The following is a 10,143-nucleotide window of genomic DNA, read 5'->3' as shown; positions in this document are numbered from 1 at the left end:
TGGTTGCTATTATTATACCAATCCACAAATACACCATGAAACCACCGAATTAACTCAAACCCATTTAAGCACCTCTCTTTTCACGAATACTTTATACTCGTTTTCCAACTTTCTGTATAAAATATGGCAATCCACAACCAACGAGTTACTTCTGTTGTTACTTCTAATATTTTATTTCTAAACTAAAAAGCTACGATAAACCGTCTGATTATATTGAGAACGAATATTATTACCTTCTCGATTATTCTGTTACAAACCATCGCCAAACGCCACCCATCTGAATCATGAACGATCACTGTTTTGTTGCTGCTATGTTACTTCCTGTTGGACAGTCCCAAGTAGAATTCTACAAATGGCTGGTGGTATTCGTTGTTGCTGCAGCTACCCCAGTCAATCCAAAAGAAAACCCACGAAGAAAAACCATCTCACCATCTTCATCTCCTTCTCTCTCGCTCCTGTTTCTACTTCTATATTAATTCGAACAAACCTTCTACAATTCCCTTGTTGTTACAGACTATTACGGTTTGTATCAAATAAACAAAACGAGCTACTGCAGCTACTACAGCTTCTATACATGTTTATTTCCCTCTTTCAATCACCCTCACTTTTCATCACCTTCATTCACTCCTACTGCAACTACTCCGTTTTTATTATATTTGGTAAGTAATAAAACAAATACAGCCCTTTTATTACAACACCACTTGATATATTAATTGAGAAAGTGGGATAGTGGGACGGTTGATTGATGGTAACATGTAGCACGATTTTTTTTTTCCTTGCTTTAGAACCGAATCTTACCAAATAAGGGAGTGATTGAGCTGTAAAGGAATTAAAAGTTATGTGATTATTGTTCTAGTGATAAGTGAACCCCACTTCCAACTAGTATTGCCTAAAGCTATATTATTAAAACTAAAAAGAAAGTGGATGTTAGTCATCATGGGCCGTAAATTTTGGCAAATAGATTCGATTATAAATGATGGAGGATTGATGTTATTGATGATGTAGATGGGTATGATGAAGATGATTAGGAGAAAGGATGAACCTGCAGTTTCCTGTTTCGTTTCAAACCACAACCTATCGAAAACCATTTGTGAAACCAGGAACGATGAGGATGAACGAGAATGAGATGAGGTTATGAGATGATGAAGATAACGAAGAGGTGATTGAATGATGATTAGATTAGGAAAAATAATTAGACGATGATGAGGTTATGATGTTATGATTGATGATGATAAGGATCGAGCTATTTTCCTTTATTTTCCTGATCGAACCCCACGTACCTTCCAGCTGTTTTTATTTATTTATTTCACGATTCCTACTTTAAACCTACATGATTTAGGGCTAAGAAAGTTAAAGGATTGGGCCATGGTAATTATTTGTTGGGCCGTGTGATTAGTTTGGGCTGAAATGTTTCAGTTTTCTGATTGGACTGAGACCATTCCATGATTCCCTGGTGAACGGGTTTTACGAAGATGAAGAAGGAAAAAAGGGTGAAACAGATACAGTGGTTAAATATAAATGGGTCTAGATTAAATTAAAAAGATAGGAACGGATGAGTGGTGAGAGTGGTGTTTTGTTTGGTGGGAGGTCGCGGGTTCGAGCCCCGTCGTGGGCACTTTTATTTTGGAAAAGCTTTAAAAAGGGTTCGTGAATCTGAGGTCAACTCTGCATTGTTCAGTTGTTCAATGTCGTTGTATGTATTTTTACTACAAAATACAATAGGTGAGTTTCATTTGCTCCCTTTTTAATTGCTTTTGCAATATATATTTTTGGGCTGAGAATACAAGCGCTGCTTTTATAAACGTTTTACGAAATAGAGACAAGTGATTAAAAATGATATTCTGCGGATTGATGTGCTAGGTAATTTAGTTACATGTTATAAGAGCATGTAAGCGCGAATCCTAAAGATAGATCTATCGGGCTTAACACCCCATCCTGTAGGCTGCACTAGACATAAGAACTAGTGGGCGGATGTTTAGTACTTCGAGGATTATTTATACACTTGCGAGTGTACATATCCATCTTTGCGAAGATGACTTATTATATTATTGTTAAGGTTGGTTACTGAGGCCTCAACATAAGCAGAATGGTTTTATACACTTGCGAGTGTATTATATTTATGATTATGAAATCTTGTGGTCTATTAAAATGATGAAATGAAATGATTACTATAAACTTATGAACTCACCAACCTTTTGGTTGACACTTTAAAGCATGTTTATTCTCAGGTTTGAAAGAAATCTTCTGCTGTGCATTAGCTCATTTTAAGGATATTACTTGGAGTCATTCATGACATATATCAAAAGACGTTGCATTCGAGTCGTTGAAGTTCATTAGAGATTATTATTAAGTAAATGACAAATTAGGTCATTTATATTTTGGATATTATTAAATTGTATGCATACCTGTCAAATTTCGATGAAAATGAAAGTTTGTCTTTTAAAACGAATGCAATGTTTGTAAAATGTAACATATAGAGGTCAAGTACCTCGCGATGTAATCATATGTAATGTTCTCGTCCATATGGATTTGGTCGGGTTCTTACATGAACAAAATTGAAGAGTAGCTCGTGATTGACTAGTCAAAGGAACACTCCTCAATGATGTATTGGGCAAGTTGAATTGTGAAAATCCCACTATTCAACTTGAGGGGGAGTGTTAGAAAATAAAACAAAGAATATCAAAAACAGGAATGATGACTACTTAGATCAGAAAGATCCTTTTCAGTATTTCCATTTATGGTGACTCACAAGCAATATTAAGACTTCACAAGATTGACTTAGATGAGTCACAAAGTGATAGAATATGTCACCATACAAAACACACAAAATGCTACAAAGAAAACGGTCAACAAAGCATCTTTTCCCTTTATATTAAAGTGATTCCAAAAGTGTGTTTGGAATCATACCCGTATTAGAATTAGCTGTCAGACTTTCATAGTATAAATATGTTTTCTTTGTAATTGTACAAGAAACCAACCAACTAGGACACAATGTAACCTTTCAATATTTTATCAGTTCAAGCATTCAAGCCAAAGTCATAAACTGAGTTTATCAATAAAAATCATATCAGTTTACTTCCTTTCAATTTAAATATTTCCGCATATCAAAGTTGAATTGTGAAAATCCCACTATTCAACTTGAGGGGGAGTGTTAGAAAATAAAACAAAGAATATCAAAAACAGGAATGATGACTACTTAGATTCGAAAGATCCTTTTCAGTATTTCCATTTATGGTGACTCACAAGCAATATTAAGACTACACAAGATTGACTTAGATGGGTCACAAAGTGATAGAATATGTCACCAAACAAAACACACAAACTGCTACAAAGAAAACGGTCAACAAAGCATCTTTTCCCTTTATATTAAAGTGGTTCTAAAAGTGTGTTTGGAATCATACCCGTAATAGAATTAGCTGTTAGACTTTCATAGTATAAATATATTTTCTTTTTCATTGTACAAGAAACCAACCAACTAAGACACAATGTAACCTTTCAATATTTTATCAGTTCAAGCATTCAAGCCAAAGTCATAAACTGAGTTTATCAATAAAAAATCATATCAGTTTACTTCCTTTCAATTTAGATATTTCCGCATATCAAATCTTAACAAAAATGACAAAAATACCCTCACGTATCTTGCACATGCTTCTGGTTAACAGAGGAAAGAGACGGCAACTAAACAGAAGGATGACGAGAAAGTTCAGTGACAAGGAGAGCAAAAAAAAGTTTTATGACAGAATTGATAAATCGTAGAGCTCAATAACAAGTACAACATATAAGTCCAAAAGTCCATCCGTTTCTAAAACCAATTGGTGAATATTACACCTGGCAATCGGGTTGGGTCGGGTTTGGGTCGGGTCGGGTCGAAACGGGTTTGGGTTTGAACGAGTCCGGGTCTAAACGGGTCAGAAATTTTGAACGGGTCCAACGGGTCGGGTTAAGAACGGGTCGGGTCGAGACCCATTTTTTCCGGTTGCGTCTGGTTGAGACCCTTTTTATTCAATTTTTTTTACGTTTGAGATTTTCGTTACCATTTTCAGACTCGCGTATGCAATTGAAGTTTTTGGATTCGCACTGCGAAATTGCACGCCAAAAACGCGTCTCGAAAACACACAGCGAAAACGGGCTGCGAAAACGCGCTGCAAAAAAGCACGTCGAAAATGCACGCCGAAAACGCGTTGCGAAAGTGGCGTGGAAAAAGCGCGTCAAAACGCGCTTCGAAAACGCGTGTGAAAACGCGCGACAATAACTCGCTGAGAACGCGCGCCGAAAACGGGCGTCGAAAACGCGGGCCGAAAACGCTCGCCGAAAACGCGTTGCAAAAACGCGCGACGAAAAAGCGAAAACGCTTGCCGAAAACATGCGTCGAAAACGCGCGCAAAAAAGTGCTGCGAAAACACGTGCCAACAACGCGCTGCAAAAACGTGCGTTGAAAACGCCGAGCGCTGAGAAAACCGCGCCGAAAACGCGTGCAAAAAACGCGCTGTGAAAAACTCGCGCCCGAAAACGCGGTCGAAATTTCACAGCCAAAACGGGCATCGAAAACGTATGACCCATTGGACCCGAATATAGGACCCGTTGGACCCGTCACTTTTTCCTTGTGATATAAGTAGTTCAATTTTAGACCCACAAGATTTCTTATTCTTTATAAACTCAGACCCTAATGGACCCTAAATTTAAGACCCAATGAACCCATTTTTTAGGTTGTGGGTTTGATTTGCCAGGCATATTGCCGATAGAGGAACTTCCCTTATTTGTCCATGATCGATGTGGGATAACTTCCCAACACACTCCCTTACATCGAGGCGTGTAACGGTTGTAGCGACAGCGGCACACACACGGGGGGCCTGACTCGGAATCGCTGTAGAGAAGGCGGCACACACATAGGGGCCTGACTCGATCTCTTTGTAAAACTGCTCACCTAAGCTCTGATACCATGACAAAATAATAAAACCCCCGTAGGTAATTCATATTATTGATCCACTATTTATAATGACTACAAGAATATTCTAGAAACCCTAATCATAATTAAACTCTAATGGACCGAGCCCACTATACAATCGAGCTGAACTAATCCTATACATTTACATATTCTAATACTCCACCGCAGTTTGAACGGGAGAAAATTACCTACGATCAAACTGAAACGTTAATACAAATTCTATAAACTCAAACATTACTAACCCTAAAATAATAGCAAATGTCTTCATGCGAGTTGTCTCCATGTTGAGGTAGAAAGAATCGGCTTTGCGACGGCTTGACGTTCTAGACGTTATATTCTTTTTTTTTTTTTCATTCAAATACCAGAGTAATAGTAATAAATAAGATTGGGAATTTTATTTTTGAGAAAGAGTTTTAAAATTAGGAAAAGGAATATAGTAGGAAAGATGAAAAGAAATTAGAAAGACAAGATTATTTGAAAAAAGATATTTTAAGATACGTTAATAAATAAAAATAAAGAAAAATAAAAGAATATGAGACTAATTAAGATGATCGGAGTATTATGATAAAGAAACATAATCGGAAGGTAAACCGAGTTATTTAGGAGAATATGAAAGAGAATATTTTTTTTTATTTATGGCAATATATCGCCAAATAGGAAACAAAATCAAAGCCAAGAGACAAATGAAAAGATTAGTTTTTCTTTTCTTTTTTTTTAAGAGAGTAAAACCAAACAAGAGAAGATATTAGGAGATAGTCTTCCCCCCCCTCAATATAAAGAATTGAAGAAGAAAAGAATTAGAAGATGAATAATTAAAACTGTAGAGAATAAAAGATGGGTTTGGCTATGGCACAAGATAATCATTATTTGTTACACTCAAAATTTCTATATATAACTCAAATGTCATTTATTAAACTCAGTTATTTCAATTTATGTATGGAGTATTAATTGCAATTCACATTAATTTTAGAAAGTTGTGCATTATTAATGGCTCTAATTTCATGCCTTAGGGCATTATTTAGAAAATCCAATAAAAGATTAGAGGTAGATTGAGTAGATCTTTGGTGAAAGAATTACTACACGTGGATGTGGCTTTGGAACGATGTCAACAAGAACACATACGCATCATGCATATAACAAGAGGTGCAGTGCATGTAGATTGGTCGACTTTTTATTTGATTATAAAGCAGCAGTGTGTCACGGGGTCACGGCCGGTTGTATGTTAATTGAATAGAATATAATAGAAATTGGAGGCTTAGAAAATAGAAGAAGAAGAAGATTGTAGTAATAAAAAAAAAAATTAAAATGTTTGAATGTATGCGGACGGGAAGCACGATGAAGAAAAGAGAGTGGAGAAACCTAAGTATCTGATACCATGTTAAAATAATAAAACCCCCGTAGGTAATTCATATTATTGATCCACTATATATAATGACTACAAGAATATTCTAGAAACCTTAATCATAATTAAACTCTAATGGACCGAGCTCACCATACAATCGGGCTGAACTAATCCTATACATTTACATATTCTAATATTTTAAAATTTCGATACATGTTTAAGGATGACCCGAGTAATTGTGTCCAAAAAATTATGTATCCTCGTTCCTAATCCTATTACGTAGTATATCCTTTCATTTACTTTTCTGCTTAAAATATAAACTACCGGTACTACTTTTTAATCCGCTCAATTCTCTTCTCACTCTAAAATGTAGCGCTAATTCTTTAGGCTTTGTTCCCAAGTTTTGTTTTGAAGAGAAAAGAATGAAAGTGAAGGAAATTAAAAATCAATGGTGTTCCTGAATTTTAATAGGGTGGAAAGGAAATGAAGGGGATAGATTATTTTAGTGTATTTTCCTTCAATTTTTTCCTTCCAAATTAAAATGATCAACTCCCCTCCCCTTTCATTTCATCCCCTTTCAATTATAATTTGACTCTGGACATCGTCTTCTACACAGTTGAAACCAAAACATTTCTTGGTTCGTAAATGTATAAGCTAACTCATTTACGCGCCCTGCTCAACTCGGCCGAGTTAGTGCATGTATCAAACCCTCGCCGTTATAGAAAAACCTTGCATTTACCAGCAGTCGGATTATTATTTCAGCAAAAATCCGGCGAACTGTTACAAAGAACACGCACTCTCACACAAAACCACACAGTACGCCAATTCACCGTACCTTCAATACTTCATTGCCAGTCCACCGCCACAGTCCGCCACCGTTATTCAACGTCGATAAATCCGGATTCCGATTCGCATAATCAGGTGTCAGAAATTAACACCGGGATAGCATCGAACAATTCCGATAGGAGCGCTGCTGCTGATGATGAACGGCATCGTAACGCGAATGTTAATGAGGCTGAAGGTTTGAGTTAATTGAATAATTTGTGATTTTTATTTATTGTATCGTATACAGAATTAAGTCAATTTTATAGAGAGAGAGAGAGAGAGAGAGAGAGAGAGAGAGAGAGAGAGAGAGAGAGAGAGAGAGAGAGCTATCATAATTGCTTTTATTGATGAATAGAAATTGAAATGCTAAAGGGTCAAATCTGTTCAATTATGCTATGTTTATGCTGCATTATAATTGAGGATAAATATTGAAATTGTAAACATGATGAAGGTGAGCAATGGACTTTGGTTCTTCCAGAGGAGCTATCTCGGAATGTTGTGACTCTTTCATGTGAATCGTCTGCGGAAGGAGGAATTTGTGATGTTTATTTGGTTGGAACGACACATGTTTCTTTGGTAATTGGATTTAATATATTAATAATTTTAGTGGTGTATTACTTTATTATTAACTCATTGATTAGTGAGTTTGAGGGATTCTAGTGATGAACTGAGGGGTTTTGTAACATGAAGCAATAACTTATGGGGTTTTCAGTTTTTCAACATTTGTCATTCCTTTTTTAGGAGTCTTGCAAAGAAGTCGAAGCTGTAATCAGCCATTTGCAACCACAGGTGCTTCTCTTTATAACTCATAACACTTAATTGATAGATGCACCTTTTTGCAGGTTTTGTTAACTCACTACAGAATAATTGATTGATGCAGGTTTTATTTCTGGAGTTACGCCCAGATCGTGCGGATGTTCTCAGTTCACCAAATACAAAGGTCCTTCTTTTTCTCCCCCTACTGTTTCACACAACTTGTTTGCACGAATAGGGAACTTAAGATCTGATATGGATATCAAAATATTAGACATGATTTTTCAAAAATTCTTTTTATTTAAAAGTTAATTTACTGCTTTTTATGCTGTTGTGCAGGTGTGGGTACCTACAATGGGAGAAATGCTGGAAATGTGGAAGAAAAATGAAAAAAAACATATTTGGAATCCTACTTGGCTGGCATCATGCTAAGGCATGATATTTTCAAATTAATTTCTCATAGTTTTGTACATTTATAACTGTCTTCAGATGGAATAACATAATAGAGCTATGGAATGAATGATTGTATTCGTACGGATATACTCCATATACTTGATGCATAATTGTGCCTTTTCAGGTTGCTAGTAGGCTTGAGAATTCCTATGGTGACCCGTTTCGTGCTGCATATGAAGAGGCCGTAAATACGGTAGCACAGTGGTTCTAGGTGATCGTCCAATAGAGGTAAGATCATGAAAATTTGTTTTATCGTCAAAATTAATATATCAAAGAACTATTACATTACATAATCACATATTGTATTACATTTCTTAAATATTTGTATCTCCTATATGATCACTACAGTCAAAAAAATTTCTCATCTTGACTTTAAGTTGTTGATGTTTTTTTGTGACGATGGAACAGATAACACTTCGACGAACATGGTCAAAAATGCCACTATGGCATAAGACAAAATGGGTGTATTACTTGGTGTCGAGATCACTTTTTTTTTACCAAGCCCTCTGCGTCTTAATGAAAAGGTTAATGAAAAGGTAATGTTCAAGAAACTGAAACACATTTATTTAATTAACACGTGTGATTTAATTCTCACATTGTATGTATTCCTTGCATGTATTTTCTTTCTTTTAGTTGAAGGAATCGGACACGGACACGGACACGGACACGAAAGAGATAAGTAAATCATTCCCTACTGTAGTGGAAACCCTTCTACACGAAAGAGACTAGTAAGTATCTTTTTTTTCTATGTATGCTCAAAATATTCGGCAGAAAGTTGTTAAGGTCACCTTTTCCTGCCCTGTTTTGACCATATATCCACCATTTATGACCCACCTGTTTTACCACTGACAATATATCTTGTATACTTGTGCTAAACAAGGTTTTTTATATTTTATTTTGTCATGTGGTTTTGCTTATAGGTACATGTCGTACACTTTGCTGAAAGTAGCGCGTAAGCATAGTTCTGTGGTTGCAGTTGTGGGAAAGGGGCACCTTCAGGGAATCAAAAAACTTTGGGAAGAGTATGTCGACGTAAGTTATTCGTTCCATTGAAACACCTTAAATGCTTTACCCTTTATTATATTTTTGCAAAAATCTAATATTTTACTATCATTTTGGTTATGCACCCGTTTTTTTTTAAAAGTACACGTACATGCTCATTATCATTTTATCACATTCCACTGAAAGAAATAATGCCCCACTGATTTTACGTCACAAAAAAGGAAAATACATAAGACATCTAACCATAGTGGGTGATGATGCAGGTGAGTAGGGATGACAATGGATTTCCGATCGGATGGAGATCCACCCGATCCGATCTACTAAAAACGGATATGGATGACCCATCCGATCTGATGTATATGAATATGGATGATGATTATCTTAGTGAATCGGATGTGGATTATGATATTAGTGGATCGGATTCGGATTCAGATGACCAAGAGCGACGCGAGGTTTGGAAATATATTGCGAGAGAGAAACACCGTTTTAAGTGAGTTCAAACTCTATCAATTCACTGGATATCGACCTCCCGATTAGATTTAAGGGCATTTCCGCACTTTGATGTTGATGCTTGAAAAGAAGCTATGGCGTATGACTTTCAGATGTATATTATGATTTATGAAGGTGAATATTGGATAATTGGAGTTGGGAGTTTTATAATCAATGGATGAACTCGCTTTCATATGAAATAATTAAATATATAAATATATTACTAGAATTGGCATATGTTATATGGTGTTATTCCAGTAAATAGTTCCGCATATTTCACTGCACTGACCATAGTAAATTCATTCTTGTTGTACCGTAGATTCAAACGACTAGG

The 10,143-nt window shown here is 36.0% G+C and overlaps 1 pseudogene; it reads left to right on the top strand.

Moving 5' to 3' along the window:
* The first annotated feature begins 284 nt into the window (after window positions 1-284).
* LOC139855314 (uncharacterized) lies at window positions 285-9,925 on the top strand (annotated as a pseudogene).
* The last annotated feature ends 218 nt before the right edge of the window (window positions 9,926-10,143 follow it).

The sequence above is a fragment of the Rutidosis leptorrhynchoides genome, chromosome 6, assembly GCF_046630445.1.
Source record: "Rutidosis leptorrhynchoides isolate AG116_Rl617_1_P2 chromosome 6, CSIRO_AGI_Rlap_v1, whole genome shotgun sequence".
Classification (NCBI taxonomy): Eukaryota; Viridiplantae; Streptophyta; class Magnoliopsida; order Asterales; family Asteraceae; genus Rutidosis; species Rutidosis leptorrhynchoides.
Note: the sequence above shows the minus strand (reverse complement) of the source record. Positions and strands in the feature narration are given on the sequence as shown.